At 54.4% G+C, this 24,723-nt stretch overlaps 4 non-coding genes across 4 annotated transcripts; 2 read left to right on the top strand and 2 right to left on the bottom strand.

Annotated features, from left to right (window-relative positions):
• Positions 1 to 137: 137 nt before the first annotated feature.
• On the top strand, positions 138 to 301 carry LOC133770730 (U1 spliceosomal RNA). Its single transcript, XR_009867431.1, has one exon. It is a non-coding gene; the product is annotated as a U1 spliceosomal RNA (small nuclear RNA).
• Positions 302 to 2,943: 2,642 nt separating this feature from the next.
• LOC133770707 (U1 spliceosomal RNA) lies at positions 2,944 to 3,107 on the bottom strand. Its single transcript, XR_009867409.1, has one exon. It is a non-coding gene; the product is annotated as a U1 spliceosomal RNA (small nuclear RNA).
• A 14,839-nt stretch (positions 3,108 to 17,946) lies between these two features.
• LOC133770696 (U1 spliceosomal RNA) lies at positions 17,947 to 18,110 on the top strand. The gene has a single exon (XR_009867398.1). It is a non-coding gene; the product is annotated as a U1 spliceosomal RNA (small nuclear RNA).
• Positions 18,111 to 20,752: 2,642 nt separating this feature from the next.
• LOC133770718 (U1 spliceosomal RNA) lies at positions 20,753 to 20,916 on the bottom strand. The gene has a single exon (XR_009867420.1). It is a non-coding gene; the product is annotated as a U1 spliceosomal RNA (small nuclear RNA).
• Between the last annotated feature and the right edge of the window lie 3,807 nt (positions 20,917 to 24,723).

The raw sequence follows: 24,723 nt of genomic DNA, 5'->3' as shown, positions 1-24,723 counted from the left end.
CGGGGGCGTTGGCGGGGTTCCCCAGGCGGAGGAGGGCGGGCGGGGCCGGGAGGGGCCGGAGGCCGCGTGCGGGAAGTGACCGTGCGCTGAGAGTGGGGCGGGAGGCAGGGTGCGTGGCGGGCGGGGGGCAGCAACTCATACTTACCTGGCAGGGGAGATACCATGATCACGAAGGTGGTTTTCCCAGGGCGAGGCTTGTCCATTGCACTCCGGATGTGCTGACCCCTGCGATTTCCCCAAATGTGGGAAACTCGACTGCATAATTTGTGGTAGTGGGGGACTGCGTTCGCGCTCTCCCCTGGTAATTGTTCTGAAAAGCAGGTGGTTGGCTTGGTTTCGCCTGGTTCTACCGTGGTTCCAGCAGTCTCACCCAGTCGTTTCAAGAACGCCTGATACCTTGGCGGCTGTGGCTGCGTTTTAGGCGCTACGGCATGGGGCGAGCGGGTCGCCTCACCCCGCTTCACGTTCAGGGACGTCTCTTTCGCAGAGAGCACTTCCCGACAACCCTCACTCACCCAATGGCCGTGCGCGCCCGCCGGCCGTCGCAGCACGCAGTAGCATCGCTTCACCCGGCTCTCTCCGCTCAAAGTCCATGCCGCCAGCGCTGTCTGTGAACTATCCCAGCGCACTGGGCGCGCACAGTGGGTCTGCTACGCGGAATCACCAGGCTAACAAGGTAGAGGAAGATCTTGGGCAGGACAGCTCTGGATCGCTCTAAGGGGCGCGGGGGTGTGCTGCTGTGGCACAGCGGGTTACAAAACCTGTTGCCTGGGCTTCTGTCAGCTGAACTGCGCCCTGGGACCGCACAAGTGGTCATAGGACACGCGGGAGACGGGATGGAGTCCCTGGATCTTGGCTCTGGCCTGGCACAACCCTGGCAGTCGCAGGTGTCTGGTCTAATGGGTGTTTCCCTCTCAGACCACAGTACCCCACCCCCTCCACCCAGCCCAACACCACCACCACCCCCCGGGGCTGGTTTCACATGAGAGGCATAAATCCAACTTTTTTTTTTTCCTTTCCTTTCCTTTTGGTTGCTGTGATAACAAAATAAATCGGGAGAGAAGTTTTAAGCCTCTGAAGGACCCAGGTACTTGGGGCCCACGATACCCATAACTGAGAAATATGCTATTTGGTCTGCAGCCTAATAGCAATTTTATTTATTTTAGTGACAGAGAGAGGTCTTCCATCCACTGGTTCACTCACATGTCCACAATGGCGGTGGGTCAGGCCAGGCCGAAGCCAGGAGCTTCTCTCCCAACGTGGGCTGCAGGAGCCCAAGTACTTGGGCCATCCTCCACTGCCTTTCCCCAGGTGCGTCGGCAGGGGGCCGCATGGGAAGGGGAGCGGCCGGGACTTGAACTGTCGCCCATATGGGACGCAGGCTGTCCCCTCAACGCCACAACGCCGGGCCCCTGATCGCAGCTTTCGAGGTAGACTTCACTAGTGGCTCATTTAATTTTTATGATACAACAAGCAGAAAGATTTTTCCAACTTTGGAATCCCCCACGGTGGAGGAAATGACGATAGCTGAGTGACTTCAAAAACCTAATCTTTAAGAGCTGGGGACCCAACCAGAGGATCTGCCCAGCCATCACCGTGCAGACGTCTCTGTCGGAGACTGTCTCCCCTCTGCAAAAGCTGGATCCCACTATCCAACACCACCCTCCCCCAAACCGTCGACCCTGATTTTGGATTTTCTCATTTCGGTTTTCTCGTTGTGTGCGGTAGGTAGACAAATTCATCTGCAAAATCAGGTGATGCCCACACTGTGCACTTTGTAACACTTTTTCCTGCAGCTGACACAGCAAGCCCTCCCTCAGCAGTTCACTCCAGTTTGGCAGTATTGCAGTTATGTCCCGGGAAGCCCTGAATCCCTGTGAAACCAGGCGGCGGCACATCGTGCTCTGGAGTTCAGAGGCTAGCAGCTAATCCTCTGTGTTTTAAAGCATGGTGATGGGCCCCTCTGGTTGGACTGAGTTCTCTTTTAACTTTTCCGGTACACGATAAGAAAACAGGAGAGTTCCCACACCCTTGGCATCAAGTACGGAATTTTGCCACAAACACTGGACACGAAGTGGAAGCAAGAAGGAATTTGGATGCAGCCGCTAGAGGGACAGAAGAACAAGCAGAACCTGGAGAGCAGAGCTTTGCACATTCAGTCGGGAACGTTTATGTACTTCCCTGTCATCCTCATTATAAGTCTATTTAGTGGCCAACTGTGTATCGGATTCACATGGCTCCCAGAATGAGTACCCTTCTAAACAACCACCTCCCGGGGTCGGCACTGTGGTGTAGTGGGTTTAAGCTCTTCCTGCAGCGCCGGCAATCCCGTGTGGGCGCCAGCTCGAGTCCTGGCTGCTCCACTTCCGAGCCTGGGAAAGTAGTAGGAGATGGCCCAAGTCCTCGGGCCCCCGCACCGCACCGCACGGTGGGAGACGCGGAAGAAGCTCCTGGTTCCGGATCAGCCTAGCTCCGGCCCTGCGGCCATTTGGGGAGTGGACCAGTGGATGGAAGACCTCTAGCCCCCCTCGCTCCTCCCCGCCCCACTCTGCACTTAAAATAAGAAATCTTAAATATATACATTCTCCCTCATATTTATTTCAAAAAATTAATAGCTGAGAATTTTACTCACTTCACTTCTGTAAGCACCTTTCCCTGTGGTGGTGAGCTCCGTGAAGTTGACCTCGCACAACCCAGAGAGGCTGTGCCTTTTTCCAGGCAACACCGTGAAACCGCAATCCTGAAGGGAGTTGTTTCCACAGGAGCGGGTTGGTGGTACTACTACTCCAAGGCCGGTGGAGCAGACTTACTTGCCAGGTTCACCCGCGCCACAGCCCGGTTAGCAGTAACCAACGAAGGCAGGGCTCGAAGGCAGGGCTCTCACACTTTGTAGAACCGTAGCACCTCTCACCCCAACACTGTTTTTGGAAACCACAAGAAAACCAGGGGAGAGCGCGAACGCAGTCCCCCACTACCACAAATTATGCAGTCGAGTTTCCCACATTTGGGGAAATCGCAGGGGTCAGCACATCCGGAGTGCAATGGATAAGCCTCGCCCTGGGAAAACCACCTTCGTGATCATGGTATCTCCCCTGCCAGGTAAGTATGAGTTGCCGCCCCCCACCCGCCACACACCCTGCCTCCCGCCCCACTCTCAGCGCACGGTCACTTCCCGCACGCGGCCTCCGGCCCTTCCCGGACCCGCCCGCCCTCCTCCGCCTCGGGAACCCCGCGAACGCTCCCGCCGTGCTGCCCACGCGGGGCGCGGAGGCCCGGCCCCCGCACGTCCACACGACCGGCAGCCTCTGCGCGCGCCGCTCATCTGCATGCGCCCCGCCTTCTCGCGGGGGCCCCGCCACACCCCGCTCTCCCCAGCCGGAGGGGCGCGGGGCGGGATCGAGCCCGCCGAGCGCGTCCCCCTCGTCCCCCTCGACCCCCTCCTCCCCCTCCCCTCCCATCCCCCTCCTCCCCTCTCGGAGCCTCGTGGCCCGAAAGTAGAAGCGGCTGGATTTCCTCGCCGGCTCTGTCCGACTTCGCCCCCGGGGAAGGAGCCGCGGCCCTCCCGACGCCGCCCCGGGTGGCCTCTCCCTCGGCTGCCCTCTGGCCGGCGGAGCGCGGTCTGTCCGCGAGAACGAGGGGCGGGAGCAGGCTGCCGCCGGGACCGGGGCGGCTCCGCGCCACTGCCGGGCACCCACGGCTTCTCACCGCGGCAGAAAGCAGATCCGAGCTCGCAGCGCTCAGTGTGCTCCTTGTTCTCTCTTGTCTGCTCTGCTCATGTTTTGGAGAGGCGGGGTGGAGGTGTCTTGTCTCCCTTAGGACGAGGCCCTTGCCTTCCATAATTCAGCCAAGACTTGGCCATGTTCCGTACTTGCTGTTCCGAATATAACACCATGTGCCCTAGCAGGAAGCTGCATGGTAAGCATTGCAGCAGGGACTTGAACTGGCATTCGGATTTGGGATGCTGCTGTAACCCACTTGTCTCCCTTAGGACAAGGTCCTTGCCTGCCCTTTATCTAAAGGAATTCACTGATCAGGGAGTGTTCCGCTGGCCTTATAAGGTTCTAACCACCTGATTCAAGGAGTCATCTGTTGCTATCGATAAGAACCTTGATAACCAGTGTGGCCACTGGGGTGATATGTGTAGGGGAATTCCAGGTCCAGGCAGAATGTTACTGCCGCCTTCAGGTAACCCCAGACCAACTGGAGCCCACTTAGGGCCATCATCATTCCCCAAAGAGCACGGCATCACCAATCAAAGAAAGGTCAGGAGCTCCACTGTGAACTTGGACATGAGATGATCACGTACGTCTCAGCCCCAATTTCTTTTTTCTTCTTCTTCTTCTTCTTCTTCTTCTTCTTCTTCTTCTTCTTCTTCTTCTTCTTCTTCTTCTTCTTCTTCTTCTTCTTCTTCTTCTCCTCCTCCTCCTCCTCCTCCTCCTCCTCCTCCTCCTCCTCCTCCTCCTCCTCCTCCTCCTTCTTCTTCTTTAAGATTTTATTTATTTAAAGACAGAATTACAGAGAGGCAGAGGGAGCCGGCAGGATATCTTCCATCCGCTGTTTCACTCTCCAAATGGCTGCAACAACGGCTGGAGCTTTGCCAATCCAAAGCCAGGAGCTTCTTCCAGGTCTCCCACGCAGGTGCAGAGGCCCAAGCACGTGGACCATCTTCTACTGCTTTCCCAGGACATAGCAGAGAGCTGGATGGGAGGTGGAGCTGCTGGGATTCAAACTAGCATCCCTATGGGATGCCAGCACTGCAGTTGGCAGCCTTATGCCACAGTGCTGCCCTTCCTATTTCAATCTATAAGAACCTTTACCCCTAACTCCTTGGGAAGCTGGGAATGAAGCTGACTGGCTTCTTGCTCTGTGCTTGGCAACAAATATGTACTTTCTTCCACCACCCCATGTCCTGTGCATAGGGCAAACAGACACAGTTTTGGGGGTTCTACAACAATGCTTCCGAGAAGTTAAGAGTGTTGTTCCACAACAGACCCAAATCTGGAACTTCTGGGAGCTACTCAGTTACCCTAAGACTCACAAAGATCTGTCGCACGGTCTCAGTAACCCTACCTCATTTGCAGCGTCTTTGAAAGCTCCAGATCTAGGCTGGCACCGGCTCACTAGGCTAATCCTCCACCTGCGGCGCCAGTACCCCAGATTCTGTCCCGGTTGCCCCTCTTCCAGGCCAGCTCTCTGCTGTAGCCCGGGAGTGCAGTGGAGGATGGCCCAAGTGCTTGGGTCCTGCACCCCATGGGAGACCAGGAGAAGCACCTGGCTCCTGCCATCGGATCAGCGTGGTGCGCCGGCAGTAGCAGCCATTTGGGGGGTGAACCAACGGCAAAGGAAGACCTTTCTCTGTCTCTCTCACTGTCCACTCTGCCTGTCAAAAAAAAAAAAAAGAAAAAAAAAGAAAAGAAAGAAAGAAAAGAAAAGAAAAGAAAGGGATACTAGTCTTGAGATTCAGATGTCTGCTGCCTCCTTGTGTATTGATAGATTAATAACTTTTTTCTATCCTTTTACCATCAAACTTTGTTTTTCTTTGATTTGCTACCAGGTATAGAGACCAAGTTTGTTTGTTTTTTTAATTTAAGATTTATTTATTTACTTGAAAGTCAGAGTTACACAGAGAGAGGAGAGGCAGAGAGAGAGAAAGAGAGAGGTCTTCCACCCAATGGTTCACTCCCCTGTTGGCTGCAATGGCTGGAGCTGTGCTGATCGGAAGCCAGGAGCCAGGAGCTTCTTCCAGGTCTCCCACGCAGGTGCAGGGGCCAAGTGTTACCAGAGAACTGCAGAGTTCTTGTCTTTGCACAAGAAAGAATTTAGGGGTGAAACAAAGAGTAAGTGGAAAGCAAATAGCAAAGTTTATTAGGGCAGGGACATCCCTAAGTACAGATGGGCACCTCTCCAGACAGAACCTGAGAGAGAGTGCCCAGTTGCTCAGACTGGGGGAGAGCGAGGTTACATGGTTGAGTGGAGAGAACACACCTGGGCAGGCCAGGCGGGCAGCTCAGCAGAAAGCAGAGGGCAGTCTGGTTGAGGCTGGGGGCTTTTAAGGGGATGGGTCTTGTCTTTCCACATCTTCTTCTCCTGGAACAAAGGACTTTTTGGATGTAAATACTAAAAATTCCCTTCTGAGTTTTCCCCCTGAAGTTATCAGACAGGAGGAAGCCTGGCTGGCTTTGCCCTGGGTTAGGGGAAGGATGAGCAGGACCCCCTGGAGGATCAGGATCGGGGCAGGATGTTTGAGTGCAGATCCTGGCTGCACCTGGAAGGTTATCAGGATCATTTTGAGATGCATATGCTGGACCTAGATGTCTCCTTATGCCTTTGTCACATACACATAAGCTCATATCTAACTTCCTACCTAACATTCCCCCCTCAAGAGGAATACCCAAAATTCTTTTTGGGATAATGGGTGAAGTTCTGTCTTCTATAGCTTCTTCTTCTTTTTTTTTTTTTTTTTTTGACAGGCCGGCGCCCCAACCGGAACTAGAACCCGGTGTGCCGGCGCCACAGGCAGAGGATTAGCCTATTGAGCCACGGCGCCGGCCCTATAGCTTCTTCAAAGCTGACATATGGGTGTCAAGAAGGATATGGGTATTTCCTCTTGCTATCTGTCCTATGGTGTGCGGCAGTGGCCTTGGAAAGACTGTCCTGCTTGGTCCAGAGGGCTGCTCAGGTCATCCAATGGAATGGGCTAGAAGCCTGTCTGATGACCATTTGGAGTTCAGCAGCTTTTATTCTGTTGGAGATAAAATGAACAAGGGCATTGAAAACACACGGTCCAAAGTGAAGCAGCAAGATTACAGAAGTTATAGGGCCAAGGAGAGGAAATATCCAGGATTTCTGTGACCAGATATCAGGCCAGAAATCCCAGCCCTGCTTGGCCTGCTCCTGGAGCTGTTTGGCTTTGTCCAGGAAAGTACAAATTTGGGTTTGTACCTGTCCAGGCTGATTGACCCAGAAACAACATATTCCTGGAACATGGCACAGATACCTCCCTTAGTGGCAGTTAGCATATCCAATATTTCTTTACTTTATAACCTTTTGTGAGTTCCCACACACCCTCTTCAACTTACTTGAAACATTCCATCATTTCCATTCCAGTCTAGAGTAAACTAGACATCAGGATGAAGTCATTCTTACAAGCCATGTCCTTTCTTTATTCAAAAGAACTCTTTCCTTCTTAACCTTCCTTACCAAGAACACTCTTTCCTTCTTAACCTTTCTTGCCAAGTGCACATTTCTATACTTGTGATGCTTTCCGTAGAGTCTGGTTGGCTCTTTCTACCTTACCGGAAGACTGAGGTCTCCATGCAGAGTGAAGGTGCCAGGTTATTCTTAGGGCCTTATAAATTCCTTGTGTAATCTGGGAGAGGAAGGAAGGCCCATTGTCACTTTGTAATGATTTTGGGAGACTAAAGTGTGGAATAACTTCCTTCAGGAGTTCAGGAGAATTTTGGTCACTTCCTGAGCTCTTTCAGTTCTGGTTGGGAGGCTTCTGCCCATCCAGTAAAAGTGTCTATAAGTACAAACAGGTACCTATCTATTTGCCAGCCTTCCCCAGGGTAAGATCCCTTTCACTGCACAGGTTTAATTAAAAGGGAGGTCGAGATCCCTGGGAGTTATTTTCTCTTGTCCCTACCTAGTTCTAGAGCTCTAGTTAAGGTGATCAGTTCTGCTAACTGAGCAGAAGTTCCTGGGGGCGGAGCATGAGCTTCAGTAATGTGCCATGCTGTAACTATTGCATACCCTGAGAAGCGGGTCCCATCCCAGACAAAGCTGCTTCCGTCTATGAACCAACCTTCATCTGCGTTAATCAGGGGGCTATCTTTTGGGTCCTTCTGCTGGCGTAGATCAAGTCCATAGTCTCAGAACAGGAGTGGAGGGGACTACTTTCCCCTGGAACTGGCATTAACGTGGCTGGATTTAAAGTGGAGCAATGCATTATTTTTACCTGAGGGTTTTCCAGAAGGAGGACCTGATATTTTAGTATTCTACTATCTGTGAGCCAGTGAGAGTCCTTTTGCTCTAATAGAGAATTTATTTGATGTGAGGTATAAAGGACGATATCTTGTCCCAATGTAGTTTTACATGCCTCCTCTGTCAGCAAGGCAGCTGCTGCTGTTATCCTTAGGCAGTGAGGCCATCCTTGTGCAACCATGTCTAAGGTTTTAGAAAAGTAGCCCACAGGTCACTTAACAGGTCCCAGATACTGAATTAACACTCCTAAGGTGACTCCCTGCTTCCTAGTGATGTACAGCTGGGAGGGTTTCTCTGGGCTTGGCAGTCCTAGGGGCTTTAGTCATAGCATCCTTTAGCTGAGCAGAGGCTGTGGTTTGCTCTTTCTCCCAAAGGAGGGGGCTCTGCTTTGGCTCCCTGTCGAGAGCCTGGTTTAGGAACTGTGCTATTTCCCTGTATCTAGGAATCTGTTATGTGTTAGGGAAAAGCTGGGACTGCCTGAAGTTTGCAGAAGTAGGAGTTTGCCTCATGGCCCATATCCTCTCTGGGGCTGGTTTTCTCTCCCCAGGGGTGAGGATAAGGGTGAAATAATTAACACTCTAATGGACTGGCTATGCTTTTTTTCCCCCCCTCTGGATATCTAGTAGCTAGTTTTGCTAGGAAGTTAAGCCAATGTACAAGACTAGAGTCTCAGGCTGGGAAAGGAGACAGACTAATGAATTATTTACATTTAACCATCTACATTATGGATTATTGTGCATCCCCCTCAAGAGATAGGCCTGTTAAGTCTTCAGTGAGGATCTGTCCAAATAGGTGCAGGACTATCTAAGTTAGCTGTTACTGAAAGCCCTGTTTTTTTTTTGTTTGTTTGTTTGTTTGTTTTTGTTTTTGTTTTTTAGTAACTGGCAGGAAGGGCTTTCTAAGCTTAATACTATTTGGATAGACTTTTAAGGCCTGGCTGGGTATGCGAATCCCAGACCTATCCATGGGTTGCTGGAAGAGAATTGCAAGAGATGTGAATCTCCTTAAGGGAGGCACCCGGTTGACTTGCATTACATGGCTGGACTAGGAGGAGAGCTGATTAGGAGGATGGCACAAATAGGCAACTGACCCTAGGCCATCCCCCTCAATAGCAGTGGCTAGAGTTGGAAGCTGGGCAGAGGCTGGGCAGAGCCAAAAGCTTTTTAGCCTGGGGCCACAGGGTCTGCAGTTTTGAATCAGGAGTCCTTCAACACCCAGGGCAGTTCCACGTCCAGTGTTCTTGCTCTTGGCAGAGCTGACAGAAGGCAGTTTCTGTCACGACAGCTGCTTGCCCAATGCCCTGGCTCCTTATATCGGAAACAGGTGCCGTTTGGGGAGCACTGGCCTTGCTGGGTCTCCTTGATGGCAGAGCACCGTGCAGAACAGCCATTGAATGGCCTGTTGCCTATCCTTACATTACTCCTACTGCGAGCTTGCTCCTTGTTCTCCTGGTCTCTAATAAAGTAGACCATGGAGGCAGCCTCTATGATGTCAGTCAAGGGGTGCTGAACCCAACCTTGATTTTTTTTTTTTTTTTTTGACAGGCAGAGTGGACAGTGAGAGAGAGAGAGACAGAGAGAAAGGTCTTCCTTTTTCCATTGGTTCACCCCAATGGCCGCCGCGGCCAGCGCACCGCGCTGATCCAAAGGCAGGAGCCAGGTGCTTCTCTGCTCGGCGCCGTCCTCGTCCAGCAAGAGACAGAGACCGAACACTTTGCACGGGGTTCCTTTATTGCTCGGCAAGCAGGAGATCCAGCTTCGATCTCTTCTGGGCAGGAACTTCCCTTACACCCGCGTAGCAAGGGTTTATATGCACAATACACGTCACAAATCAGGTGATAGGCTAGAAGCGCGGGGATAGGACAATCTCGTGGCAAGGCGGGAAGGAGCGAGCTAGAGCGGGAAATCTAAGGCGGGAAGGAGCGAGCAAGAGCGGGAACTCCCTGAGATGAGGAAGAACCCGGAAGCAGGGAGTCGGCGCCATCTTAGGGGCACGGTTCCTCCGGTCTGGTTCCCTACATCTCCCTCCTTTTGTTTTTGCACAAATCACATCCCCGACGGCCCTGGCTCATGAGGGCCGGGAGAATATTTACTAGGCAGAGAGTAGAGGTGCATACCCAGCGTGCTTGTGATCCGTTAGTTACGGAACTTCAAGGGCCTGGCCACAACCCCTGATGTCTCCGTTAGGGATCAGTTTTTATTCCCTTTTGCTGGGGCAGGCTGGGAATTGAACCTGCATGCATATGCATATGCTCTCCCAGGACCCCCGGAACCCCCGGGTGGACTCCTGCTGCAGTACCTTTGGTCTCGCATACCCAGTTTTCGCTCCCCGTCAGGGATGGGTGATACAGCCCAATGAATGAGAGGGGGAACAAGACAACTCGAGGAAGGTGTGTGCCTGATGGAGGCATTGTCCATATGTAGCCGCGTGGTAGGCCGGGGATCCCCTGGAGGGGCAGATATGCAGTTTTGTCCCCACAATCAGCTGTGGCGATGTGAGTACGCTGCAGTACGGTGTTGCTGGTCCCCCCCTTGCAGTCGCAAGGGTTGCCTACGTTCTGCAGTAAAGCAGTGGGGTTGGAGTTAAAGCCCGCATAAGAGCCAGGGAGCAAAGCCGCTGCCAGTATGAAGAAGCGGAAGGGGTGCATCTCACGTCTCGTTGTTTTGTTGCAATTTGTCGTCCTGTGAGAGCGTGGTAATCTCGGTTATCTCGGGGGAGATGTCGTCCGTAGGTGATAGAGGTGTATCTTGCGGCGGCGGGGCTGTTTTTCTGACCAATCTTTCCGGTATCCAGAGAGGTTCTCTTCCAGATTCCTGTGGGAAGACACAGACCGCGCCTCGGTTCCAGCATAATACCGGATCCGGGCCGTACCACTTTCCCGTGAGGACATCTTTCCAACGGACATAGCCTCGTGAAGATGGCTCCTTTAACATGTGTCTCTCAGCGGGGGACATAGAATGATCTGTCAAATTCAAAAAGTTTATAGTAAACAGTGCAAGGGAGAGGCGCATTCGAGGGGTTTTGCCCGTGGCAATTCCCTCCTTTTGTTTTAAGAGAAAAGCCTTGAGGGTTCGATGAGCCCTTTCAATTATGGCCTGTCCCTGAGGGTTATAAGGGATTCCAGTTTTATGTTGTACCTGCATACGGGTGCAGAAATCTTGGAATGATTTACTTGTGTATGCAGGACCATTATCTGTTTTTAAAGTTTTTGGTTTGCCCCAGGCTGCCCATGCAGCAAGGCAGTGATTAATGACATGGGTGGTACGCTCACCCGTCTCCAGAGAAGCAAAAATTACTTGGGAACAGGTGTCAACTGACACATGAACATACTTTAAGGTCCCAAACTCGGATATGTGGGTGACATCCATCTGCCAGATATGTCCTGGTAGTAATCCTCGGGGATTAACCCCCACCGAAGGCACAGGGGTTAAAGTAGGGCATGCGGCACAATGGCGAACAATATCGCGAGCGGCAGCACGAGAAAGACCGAATTTGGCGGCAAGGGTTTTTGCGTTTACATGGAACTCTGAATGAAACTGGATAGCCTGCTCTTCTGGGGAAGAAAATTGGAGTATCCAAATGGGGCGTGTGGCTTGATCAGCTATAGCATTGCCTGTGGTCATGGGTCCAGGTAAGGAAGAATGAGCTCTAATATGAGTAATAAAGAAAGGAGCAGACCGATTCCAAATAGATTTTTGCAGGGTGAGGAAAACTGTCGCTACGGAGGATGAAGAATTGACTAGTCCTGCGGCCTCAAGGATAGACACAGAATTAACCACATAGCGTGAATCAGACACAATATTGACAGGTCCGGGGAAATCAGAGAAGACTTGGTTAACTATAAGAAGTTCAGTTACCTGGGGGGAGTTAGTAGCGAATTGGAATGTTTTTGGCACAGATCCTGAAACAACATATGCACCGACTCCTGTTTTAGAACCGTCGGTATACACTACTGGGGCTCCCTGTAAGGGCTTTTGGGATGTGGACTTTGGAAAAATAACTGGGTGAGACTGAACAAAGGTTAGCAAAGGATCAGAGGGTGTTCTGTTTGTAATAGTTGCGGAAGTGGAGCAGACTAAAACCGCCCAAGCATCAGTACAAGCGATTAGCACACGTACCTGTTCCATGGAATAGGGGACAACAATGGTGGATGGTTCGCGTCCAAAATGTTGGATAGCCCTCTGAATGGCTAGGAGAGTTATCTCCGCCACTGCCACGGGATAGTAACTAATAGATCTAGTAGATGACATTGAGGGATGGATCCAGAGGAGAGGCCCATCCTGCCATAGGACCGCGGTGGGCTGTTTAAGGGTGTCGAGGACCCAAAGAGTAAGGTCTCCCGCAGGGTCCCAACGTTTTAGGGCAGCTTTACTAAGGGCATCGTTGACAATTGACAGTGCTTGTTTGGCCTCAGAGGTGAAGGTTCGGGGGGAAGCAAGATCCGGGTCTCCTTTAAGTATATTAAAGAGGGGCTGCAATGCAGCATTAGGAATGTTAAGGTAGTGCCTAATCCAATTGATATCCCCTAAAAGTTTTTGTAAGTCATTTAGAGTGGAGATAGCATTGATTTTTATTTGAATTTTTTGAGGTCTAATTTGAGTAGGGGCGACTATAGCCCCAAGATAAGAAACTACAGACGACAATTGCACCTTATTAGGTGCAATATGCAGCCCTGCCCCTTCCAGCACTTGTTGGAGTGTACTGTATAAGGCCAGGAGCCTCTCTGCTGTGGGGGCTGCACACAGTAGGTCGTCCATATAATGTAGGCACCTGCAGTCGGAATATCGGTCTCTAAGAGGTTTTAGTACTTGGGCTACATAGACTTGACACATGGTGGGGCTATTAGTCATACCCTGAGGCAAGACTGTCCACTCCCAACGCTTGTCCGGTTGTTCCTGGTTCTGGGTGGGGACAGTAAAAGCAAAACGTGGGGTATCCTTTTTGTCCAATGGAATGGAAAAGAAACAATCCTTAAGATCTATTACAATAACAGGCCATTGGTTGGGAAGTGCCGAAAGCAGAGGAAGACCACGTTGCACAGGGCCCATAGGCTGCATCTGTGCGTTGACTGCCCTAAGATCATGTAAGAGTCTCCATTGACCTAATTTTTTGCGGATGGCAAAAATAGGCGTATTCCATGGAGAGGTGGATGGGATCAAATGACCAGCGTTGACCTGCTCCAAGACCAGAGTGTTGACTGCCTCCAGTTTCTCCTGAGATAGGGGCCACTGTGGAACCCAGACGGGTACGTCCGTTAGCCACGAGATGGGTAAAGGCTCCACTGGTTTAGGAGGCGAAACAGTGACCCCTAGGAAAAACCCAGGCCAACTTTACTTGGTCTTTGTTTTGGTTCAATGGGGGAAGGGTGGCCCTGGAGCTGGACACCGAGTCCCTTGCCTGGGACGTAACCCATATTTTGTAGCATAGATCGTACTGCAGGGGAAGTGGTGACCAAAGCAACATCCATTTCTGCCAGGACGTCTCTCCCCCAAAGGGAAATGGGTAGAGGTAAAATGAATGGAGAAAACTGTCCTCTATGACCCTCGCTATCCTGCCATGACAACAAGGCTGCACTGATTTTTGGGAAATGAGCAAAACCAAGTCCTTGCAAGGTTTGTTCCGCCACATTTGTAGGCCATGTACTAGGCCAGTCCTTTGTTGCTATAATGGATTTGTCGGCTCCTGTGTCTAAAAGTCCCTTAATGTCCTTGCCATTAATCTGCAACACTAAAGTGGGACGTTTATTTAAAAGCATATGTAAGCCGGTAAAATTAATGCCAGAGGACCCAAAGTTACCAGCGCCGCGAACGTGGTTTTTAGCTGGGATTAAAGAGTGAAGACTGGGCAGTAATAACATTTGTGCGATACGGTCTCCAGGATTGATTACTAAAGGTCCCTGAGGGGCCTGAACCATGATCTTTACTTTACCAGTGAAATCAGAGTCAACTACCCCGGGGATCACAGCTAGCCCTCGGAGGGCGGCGGAGGACCGACCCAACACTAATCCAACCGAATCCGGGGGCAGAGGACCGGAGCAGTCGCTCTCCACTAATTGTACCCCCATCTCCGGAGTTAAGAGGAGAGGGGAGGTGGCGCGGAGGTCCAGGCCTGCGGACCCGTGAGTGGCACGGGCTGAGGGTGCACTGGGTGTAGCGCAGACACGGGAGGTGGAACCTGAGAGTAGATTTGATTTTGGGGGCTCCTCGCTGGGTTGGGGAGCCCCCTCTGGCCGTTTTTTGGCCCCTGGGCGCTACCTGTAAGTGGGTTGCCATCGATATCGAAAGCAGAACGGCATACCTCTGCCCTATGAGGGCCCTTGCGGCAACGGCGACAAGGCTCTATGCCTGAAGGCTGTGCCGTGGAATACCCATGGCTGAGATTGGGGCAATCGCGTTTTCTGTGACCCGGTTGATGACATTGGAAGCAAAGTCCTGAAGATATGGGGGGTCGGGTCGATTTAGATTTTGGACTGTTTTCTTTGACTTTTGCCAGCATCGCAGCTAGGCCCGCATTAGTAAGTGGCCCACCGGTATCTCTGCAGTATTTTAACCAGGAGTCCAGAGATTTATGTCTATATTGTCGAAGAATGTTTTTGCACTCTTTATTAGCCTGCTCAAAAATAATTTGTTTGACCAGTGGCTGAACGTCAACCTCGGAAGGGAAAATACGCGACGCAGCCTCAAGTATGCGAGCGACAAAATCAGCGAAGGGTTCGGCCGTGCCCTGAACGATCTTGGTGAGGTGGCTAGCTGAGTCACTTGGATTGGACGCCTGCCTCCACGCACGTTGGGCACAGTTGGAAATTTGCCTGTATACTTGTCTAGGGAATTGGGTCTGGTCAGCCTGATAAGGTCCACGCCCTAAAAGCATATCAGCATTCCACGTAGGGTGGCCGTCCTCAGCATTTTCATCTGCCTGGTCATGACAGCACTCTGTATTCATAGATTGCCACAAAAGAAAGCCGCCTGGACTTAAACAGGCCCGAGCCAATTGGGTCCAGTCGCTAGGTGTTAAAATGGACTGGCCGACTGATTCAAGGAGTGACAATGTGAATGGGGCTGTGGGTCCATAGTCATGGACCGCAGCCTTAAGTTGTTTTAATACTGTCATGTCCAATGGTTCGTGCCGGGCCTCTCGCGTGCCCAAAGCCAAAACAGGGTAAGCCTGAGCGGGGGCAGCGGGAGCGCCAGTTCGCAACTGTTTCCAGGCTTGTTGATGAAACTGTCTGCCTGAAAAAGGTGGCACATTTGGGACGTTTAATGGCCATGGCGGCACGGGTGTTAGATGGGGCTGAGGCACGCCTACATGACCGCCAGTAGGAGGCGCTGCGTCTTTAATCTGATGGGCGGGCACGACATCGATAGGAGGAGCCGTAGGCACTAGAGGGCGTAAACAGGCATCTTTTAACTTTTGCCGCAGCTGCGCATACGTAGGAGGCGGGGATTTAGGATCGCCGTCCCCTTCCCCCTCAGACTCAGAGGAGGCGGAGCCACATTCGGAGCCTGAGGCCAGTGAGGAAGTCTGGCATCCCGTGTCCTTAAATTGTATGAGGTCCCGGGCGCCGTCCGAGCTCTGAGAACGAACTTCCTCGAGAGCCTCGCGAACCGCCGTAAGAGTCGGGCGGTCCGCTCCCACCGACCTCTCCTCTTGGAGGCACGCCCGCAGTAGTTCCCATAAGGGGAGAACAACGGGGTCGATATCGGGTTCCTGGGGATCGTTAACTGTGCGCCGGAGATCCTTTCCTAATTTCTCCCAAGACTCAAGAGTTATTTGGCCCTCGTGGGTGAGCCACGGCGCAAAGAAATCAACACTTCCAAGGAACCTGACAAGTGTGGTCTTAGAAACCTTAATCCCTTTGCTACGCAATAATGCTTTTAACGGATTAAGCAACATTGAATGGCTAGATGAATTTCCCATTTTCAGTTTAAAGCGGGAAGACACGTCCGCTATCTTATTTTCAGTTTAAAGCGGGGGAACAAGTCTGCTATTCTTTCAGTTTAAAGCGGGGAAACACGTCCGCTATCTTAGGGTGCGTCCACCCTCCAACCACGAGATATACCTCACTCGCGGGGCCCAGACGGTAAGACTGACCTCGCTTACCTTCTACTTACCGGGCAACGTAGAGGAAGCTCCCCGTACGGGCCACCAGCTGCTCGGCGCCGTCCTCGTCCAGCAAGAGACAGAGACCGAACACTTTGCACGGGGTTCCTTTATTGCTCGGCAAGCAGGAGATCCAGCTTCGATCTCTTCTGGGCAGGAACTTCCCTTACACCCGCGTAGCAAGGGTTTATATGCACAATACACGTCACAAATCAGGTGATAGGCTAGAAGCGCGGGGATAGGACAATCTCGTGGCAAGGCGGGAAGGAGCGAGCTAGAGCGGGAAATCTAAGGCGGGAAGGAGCGAGCAAGAGCGGGAACTCCCTGAGATGAGGAAGAACCCGGAAGCAGGGAGTCGGCGCCATCTTAGGGGCACGGTTCCTCCGGTCTGGTTCCCTACACTTCTCCTGGTCTCCCATGCAGGTGCAGGGCCCAAGCACTTGGGCCATCCTCCACTGCACTCCCTGGCCACAGCACAGAGCTGGCCTGAAAGAGGAGCGACCGGGACTAGAACCCAGTGTACTAGCGCCGCAGGCGGAGGATTAGCCTATTGAGCTGCGGCGCCGGCCCCAACCTTGATTTTTGAAGATTTCTTTAATATCATCAGAGTGACATAGGAAACTATGGTCATGGAAAATTCTGACACTTAGTAAAAGTTAAAAAAACATGTTAAGACCGTGCCCATGAGGAGACCAATGACCTTTCAGGTAAGATCAACTGTGGTGACCTGTTTCCACACTTCAAGGTCATCAGTACAACTTCCTATCTTCCCCCTCAATTTGGCTTAAAAGGGGAGTTCTGCCCGTTTACCATGTACACAGTAAAAATCAATCTAGCTGTAACACTATCTTATAGTTTGTGTGTGTGTGTGTTTTGGACAGAGTTAGTGAGAGAGAGAGAGAGAGAGAGAGAGAGAGAGAGAGATCTTCCTTTTTCTGTTAGTTCACCCCCCAAATGGCTGCTACTCACAGTGTCCAGAATCCAGCACCCCAACCGGGACTAGAACCCAGGGTGCCAGCGCCGCAGGCGGAGGATTAGCCAAGTGCAATGCTTACCATGCAGCTTCCTGCTAGGGCACATGGTGTTATATTCGGAACAGCAAGTACGGAACATGGCCAAGTCTTGGCTGAATTATGGAAGGCAAGGGCCTCGTCCTAAGGGAGACAAGACACCTCCACCCCGCCTCTCCAAAACATGAGCAGAGCAGACAAGAGAGAACAAGGAGCACACTGAGCGCTGCGAGCTCGGATCTGCTTTCTGCCGCGGTGAGAAGCCGTGGGTGCCCGGCAGTGGCGCGGAGCCGCCCCGGTCCCGGCGGCAGCCTGCTCCCGCCCCTCGTTCTCGCGGACAGACCGCGCTCCGCCGGCCAGAGGGCAGCCGAGGGAGAGGCCACCCGGGGCGGCGTCGGGAGGGCCGCGGCTCCTTCCCCGGGGGCGAAGTCGGACAGAGCCGGCGAGGAAATCCAGCCGCTTCTACTTTCGGGCCACGAGGCTCCGAGAGGGGAGGAGGGGGATGGGAGGGGAGGGGGAGGAGGGAGTCGAGGGGGACGAGGGGGACGCGCTCGGCGGGCTCGATCCCGCCCCGCGCCCCTCCGGCTGGGGAGAGCGGGGTGTGGCGGGGCCCCCGCGAGAAGGCGGGGCGCATGCAGATGAGCGGCGCGCGCAGAGGCTGCCGGTCGTGTGGACGTGCGGGGGCCGGGCCTCCGCGCCCCGCGTGGGCAGCACGGCGGGAGCGTTCGCGGGGTTCCCGAGGCGGAGGAGGGCGGGTGGGTCCGGGAAGGGCCGGAGGCCGCGTGCGGGAAGTGACCGTGCGCTGAGAGTGGGGCGGGAGGCAGGGTGTGTGGCGGGTGGGGGGCGGCAACTCATACTTACCTGGCAGGGGAGATACCATGATCACGAAGGTGGTTTTCCCAGGGCGAGGCTTATCCATTGCACTCCGGATGTGCTGACCCCTGCGATTTCCCCAAATGTGGGAAACTCGACTGCATAATTTGTGGTAGTGGGGGACTGCGTTCGCGCTCTCCCCTGGTTTTCTTGTGGTTTCCAAAAACAGTGTTGGGGTGAGAGGTGCTACGGTTCTACAAAGTGTGAGAGCCCTGCCTTCGAGCCCTGCCTTCGTTGGTTACTGCTAACCGGGCTGTGGCGCGGGTGAACCTGGCAAGTAAGTCTGCTCCACCGGCCTTGGAGTAGTAGTACCACCAACCCGCTCCTGTGGAAACAACTCCCTTCAGGATTGCGGTTTCACGGTGTTGCCTGGAAAAAGGCACAGCCTCTCTGGGTTGTGCGAGGTCAACTTCACGGAGCTCACCACCACAGGGAAAGGTGCTTACAGAAGTGAAGTGAGTAAAATTCTCAGCTATTAATTTTTTGAAATAAATATGAGGGAGAATGTATATATTTAAGATTTCTTATTTTAAGTGCAGAGTGGGGCGGGGAGGAGCGAGGGGGGCTAGAGGTCTTCCATCCACTGGTCCACTCCCCAAATGGCCGCAGGGCCGGAGCTAGGCTGATCCGGAACCAGGAGCTTCTTCCGCGTCTCCCACCGTGCGGTGCGGTGCGGGGGCCCGAGGACTTGGGCCATCTCCTACTACTTTCCCAGGCTCGGAAGTGGAGCAGCCAGGACTCGAGCTGGCGCCCACACGGGATTGCCGGCGCTGCAGGAAGAGCTTAAACCCACTACACCACAGTGCCGACCCCGGGAGGTGGTTGTTTAGAAGGGTACTCATTCTGGGAGCCATGTGAATCCGATACACAGTTGGCCACTAAATAGACTTATAATGAGGATGACAGGGAAGTACATAAACGTTCCCGACTGAATGTGCAAAGCTCTGCTCTCCAGGTTCTGCTTGTTCTTCTGTCCCTCTAGCGGCTGCATCCAAATTCCTTCTTGCTTCCACTTCGTGTCCAGTGTTTGTGGCAAAATTCCGTACTTGATGCCAAGGGTGTGGGAACTCTCCTGTTTTCTTATCGTGTACCGGAAAAGTTAAAAGAGAACTCAGTCCAACCAGAGGGGCCCATCACCATGCTTTAAAACACAGAGGATTAGCTGCTAGCCTCTGAACTCCAGAGCACGATGTGCCGCCGCCTGGTTTCACAGGGATTCAGGGCTTCCCGGGACATAACTGCAATACTGCCAAACTGGAGTGAACTGCTGAGGGAGGGCTTGCTGTGTCAGCTGCAGGAAAAAGTGTTACAAAGTGCACAGTGTGGGCATCACCTGATTTTGCAGATGAATTTGTCTACCTACCGCACACAACGAGAAAACCGAAATGAGAAAATCCAAAATCAGGGTCGACGGTTTGGGGGAGGGTGGTGTTGGATAGTGGGATCCAGCTTTTGCAGAGGGGAGACAGTCTCCGACAGAGACGTCTGCACGGTGATGGCTGGGCAGATCCTCTGGTTGGGTCCCCAGCTCTTAAAGATTAGGTTTTTGAAGTCACTCAGCTATCGTCATTTCCTCCACCGTGGGGGATTCCAAAGTTGGAAAAATCTTTCTGCTTGTTGTATCATAAAAATTAAATGAGCCACTAGTGAAGTCTACCTCGAAAGCTGCGATCAGGGGCCCGGCGTTGTGGCGTTGAGGGGACAGCCTGCGTCCCATATGGGCGACAGTTCAAGTCCCGGCCGCTCCCCTTCCCATGCGGCCCCCTGCCGACGCACCTGGGGAAAGGCAGTGGAGGATGGCCCAAGTACTTGGGCTCCTGCAGCCCACGTTGGGAGAGAAGCTCCTGGCTTCGGCCTGGCCTGGCCCACCGCCATTGTGGACATGTGAGTGAACCAGTGGATGGAAGACCTCTCTCTGTCACTAAAATAAATAAAATTGCTATTAGGCTGCAGACCAAATAGCATATTTCTCAGTTATGGGTATCGTGGGCCCCAAGTACCTGGGTCCTTCAGAGGCTTAAAACTTCTCTCCCGATTTATTTTGTTATCACAGCAACCAAAAGGAAAGGAAAGGAAAAAAAAAAAGTTGGATTTATGCCTCTCATGTGAAACCAGCCCCGGGGGGTGGTGGTGGTGTTGGGCTGGGTGGAGGGGGTGGGGTACTGTGGTCTGAGAGGGAAACACCCATTAGACCAGACACCTGCGACTGCCAGGGTTGTGCCAGGCCAGAGCCAAGATCCAGGGACTCCATCCCGTCTCCCGCGTGTCCTATGACCACTTGTGCGGTCCCAGGGCGCAGTTCAGCTGACAGAAGCCCAGGCAACAGGTTTTGTAACCCGCTGTGCCACAGCAGCACACCCCCGCGCCCCTTAGAGCGATCCAGAGCTGTCCTGCCCAAGATCTTCCTCTACCTTGTTAGCCTGGTGATTCCGCGTAGCAGACCCACTGTGCGCGCCCAGTGCGCTGGGATAGTTCACAGACAGCGCTGGCGGCATGGACTTTGAGCGGAGAGAGCCGGGTGAAGCGATGCTACTGCGTGCTGCGACGGCCGGCGGGCGCGCACGGCCATTGGGTGAGTGAGGGTTGTCGGGAAGTGCTCTCTGCGAAAGAGACGTCCCTGAACGTGAAGCGGGGTGAGGCGACCCGCTCGCCCCATGCCGTAGCGCCTAAAACGCAGCCACAGCCGCCAAGGTATCAGGCGTTCTTGAAACGACTGGGTGAGACTGCTGGAACCACGGTAGAACCAGGCGAAACCAAGCCAACCACCTGCTTTTCAGAACAATTACCAGGGGAGAGCGCGAACGCAGTCCCCCACTACCACAAATTATGCAGTCGAGTTTCCCACATTTGGGGAAATCGCAGGGGTCAGCACATCCGGAGTGCAATGGACAAGCCTCGCCCTGGGAAAACCACCTTCGTGATCATGGTATCTCCCCTGCCAGGTAAGTATGAGTTGCTGCCCCCCGCCCGCCACGCACCCTGCCTCCCGCCCCACTCTCAGCGCACGGTCACTTCCCGCACGCGGCCTCCGGCCCCTCCCGGCCCCGCCCGCCCTCCTCCGCCTGGGGAACCCCGCCAACGCCCCCGCCGTGCTGCCCACGCGGGGCGCGGAGGCCCGGCCCCCGCACGTCCACACGACCGGCAGCCTCTGCGCGCGCCGCTCATCTGCATGCGCCACGCCCCGTGTGGTGACGTCCCCGCCCACCCGCCTGGCCACCTGCTAAGGCGCGGGCGGGGAGCCCTTGGCCCGCATCTGGGGCCTGAAGCGCAGACCCGCGAAGACCGGGACCCCGCCGCCGGGCGGGCACGGGGACGCAGGGGCCAGAAAGGAAACCTGAGTCCGCGCTGTGCTCCCCGCTGCCGGCTCGGCTCCCAGGACCCGAACCCTCCGAGAAAGCCTGGTCCCGGGGGACGCTCAGGCCGGGCCGCGTCCGCGAGAGCCGGGGACGGGGACACCGCGGCGCAGGACCGGGGGCCGCCTCGGCCGCTACGAACGCCCGAGGGCGCGCGGGACGCCGAGTTGGAAAGGGGAGAAAGGAGAGCCCCGGGCACCGCAGCCCGCGCCGCGCCGCGCCGGGGTGAGCCCAGCGCCCTTTCGGCCGGTTCCGAGCTCGGGGGAGCGGGGGGGGGGGGGGCGCAGACGTCCCCCGTGCCTAGCGCTGGGGCGTCTGGGGGCGAAAAGGCCTCTTGGGGTCACGTCCAAGTGGGGCGGGGCGCGGGAGAGGGGGCTGGGGAGTCCCCGAAGAGGCCGGCCGAGGTGCTACATCGGGGGGGGCCCGCCGTGAGAAAATCGTGTGGGCGGAGACCCGCAGCGGCCAGGGACTTGCTCCTGCGTGGGGCATCCCGCCCCCCCCCCCCCCTCAGAGCAAAGCCCAGCTGCAGCGGAGGCCCAGGTGAGACGGCCGCACCCTGCCCCGGCCTCGACATCCAGGACAGGTGCACAAAACTCAAGTCCGCGAGGCGGTGGGCTTGGGCGACGATCCCCAGGGTCTTGTAGACCCTCGCACGGCCCTACACCCTACACCCGAGTCAGCCGGGTTTTGACGACAGCCCCGCACCGCCACCCCCAAGGGTGAAAGCAGGGAGGCCGGTCAGGGGGCTTGCAGCTCCCGGGCAGGGGGACGCGGGCTGAAGCCAGGCTGAGGACGGAAACAGGCAGAGGAGCGGGGCTGAGAAAAGCGGGGGCCTCGCCTCGCCTCGCCTTCTCCTGGCGCCTGTGAACGGTGGGTCGGGTTCCTCCACCGGGAGGCCAGGTCGGAGGGTGGCGGACTGCGGCGGGAGCGCGCACGCGGGGCTTCTCGGGGATTCCTGCCTCTGCGGGAGAGACCTGAGCCTGCATCAAGGCGCAGCTAGTTTAGACCAGGCCTCCATCTTGTAACTCGGGCCTGACCGGGCCCGGAACCCTAAGCCAAAAGCGCCTAAAAGAACATAAGAAGCTCCCCTTGCGACAAAGTCCGCTAGCAACAGCCAATGAGCAGGTAGTAGGGAAATACCCACAGCTCCAGGTGTCTTATCGGGCAGTTAAGGTGACCGATAACATCCTGAAACCCTGCAGTATGGCTCCTACACCCTAGCGGCTCGGACCCTATACGTTAACCAGTCATAGAAGGGCAAATATACATTTAAAACACAAGCCTATCAGGGGCCGGCGCTGTGGCCTAGCGGGTAAAGCCGCCGCCGCCGCCTGCAGTGCCAGCACCCCATATGGGCGCTGGTTCGAGTCCCGGCTGCTCCTCTTCTGATCCAGCTCTCTGCTATGGCCTGGGAAAGCGGCGGAAGATGGCCCAGGTCCTTGGGTCCCTGCACCCGCGTGGGAGACCCAGAAAGAGCTCCTGGCTCCTGGCTTCGGATCAGCGCAGCTCTGGCCATTGCGGCTGTGGTGAAATGAGAAGGCCATGCCAAGATGGCCGCTGGCAAGCAAGCTCACTTACTGAGGAATGGCTTCGACACCCACCTGGCAACAGGCTGTGATCGGATGATTTCTGATACTGCCTGGCAACAGGCTGTGATTGGTTAGGGCATAGACCACCCCTTGACTGGATTGGCTGCCTTGGCTATTTAAGCCGCTGTACCAACTGGAAGAACCGAGTCTGTGGGCTGCTCGCCTGGGGCCCACTTTCACCCGACACCCGGGGTCTGTGTGGTGAGGTAAGCAGGCCCCTCGGTGTTTTGTGTGCTGTTCCGGCTCTGTGAGGGTGAGCTTCTTGGCTCCTCCTCTTACTTTTTGTTTGCCCGGTGAATTCACATAAGGGACTGATTTCCCAGAATTCGGAACCAAGTCATCTTCCCTCACTCGAGAGAGGTGATGCTCCGGAGGCACTTTGTGGGCATATGGCCTTGCCTAACAAATCAAGGAAGTCCCCCACTAAGCACAGGGCATACGTACGGGTCTGATACACCACTGTCTGTCTAATGTAGGGCGTTTTCCTTTGGCTAGAGTTGGCGTGGCGTGCTGCTCTTAAGCGCTCAGACATGGGAAACATACCCCCCTCTCAGAAGCGCACACAGATTACCAAACATAGTGGATCTGTGAGTGATCAGAGCCTGTCACTCCAGGCCTCTGCTTCACAGGCAACAGTTGATGACTTAGGGAGAGAGAGCTCTGACAGTGAGAATGACAATGTAGCAAACAATGTAGCAATGCCTGGTCAGCCGACCTCGAGGCAATAACCCACACGAGGTCATCCCATCCTCACCCAGTGAGGATCCCCACATTTGTGGCAGTCCCCGGGCACCCCAGGCTCTCAGGGCCGCCGCTAGACCCCGTCCCACCCGCACGTTTCCCGTTAATTTAGGAGCAGACACAGAATTCAGGCCCTGGATTCCAATGCCCGGAAATGACCGTGCTGTGCTAAAAAAAAAAAAAAGAGGCTTCTCAAGAGTCAGGCCCCGACTCTCCCTACTTTGAACAGGTGCTCACACAATGTGCAGCGAACCTTCAAACTCATTTTGACTGGGTTACACTGCTCAAGGCAATGTTTGTCGAGACCACACTTCTTACGGTGGAAAGCCTCCTATGAGGAAGGAGGCCGAAACCGTGGCGAGCACTAATGTTGCCTATGGAACTGCAGTCACCTTTGCTATGCCTACAGGCCGCGGCACCTACGTAGATCCTCATGAACAGGCCCGCATTGGGGTAGTTGCCTACTTTGATCAGGTCAGAGATTTGGCGCTTAGAGCCTTAAAAAATAGAAATCCTCCTAATTATAGCCAGCTCTTTAGAAACCTAGTTCAAGGCCCACGCGAATGGTTGCCCGATCTCCTTGCCAGAGTCTCGGAGGCAGTAGAGAAAAGATTACTGCTTGGCCCCGATCAAGATGATTTGGTCACACAATTAGCTTGGGAAGGTGCTACCAAAGAGGCAAAAGCTGCAATCGCCCCAGTCCGGAATGAAGACATTTCTAAATGGGTAGTAGCCACACAGGAGGTAAACCCTGCCGATACACCCATGCAGGCCCTAACTGCAGCTATTAACAAACTGAACACAAGGAAGTCCAATGACCCTCCAGTTTGCTGGGGATGTCAGGAAATAGGGCACCTACGGTAAAACTGCCCAAATGCTGACAGACGGGGCAAGCCCAAAACGCTGTGTCCCAGATGTAAAAAAGGCTTTCATTGGGCCAAAGATTACAAGACCAAGCCTTTAAACTCCCAGCAGGGCGGCCCTCAGCCCAGCAAGTAAGAGGGAGTCCCACCACCATTAACTGGTCGATGGCTGTCTTCAATCTGAGGCCAAAATTGACCCTATCTTCCGATG

Source organism: Lepus europaeus, chromosome 11 (assembly GCF_033115175.1).
Source record: "Lepus europaeus isolate LE1 chromosome 11, mLepTim1.pri, whole genome shotgun sequence".
In the NCBI taxonomy this organism is placed as follows: Eukaryota; Metazoa; Chordata; class Mammalia; order Lagomorpha; family Leporidae; genus Lepus; species Lepus europaeus.
Note: the sequence above shows the minus strand (reverse complement) of the source record. Positions and strands in the feature narration are given on the sequence as shown.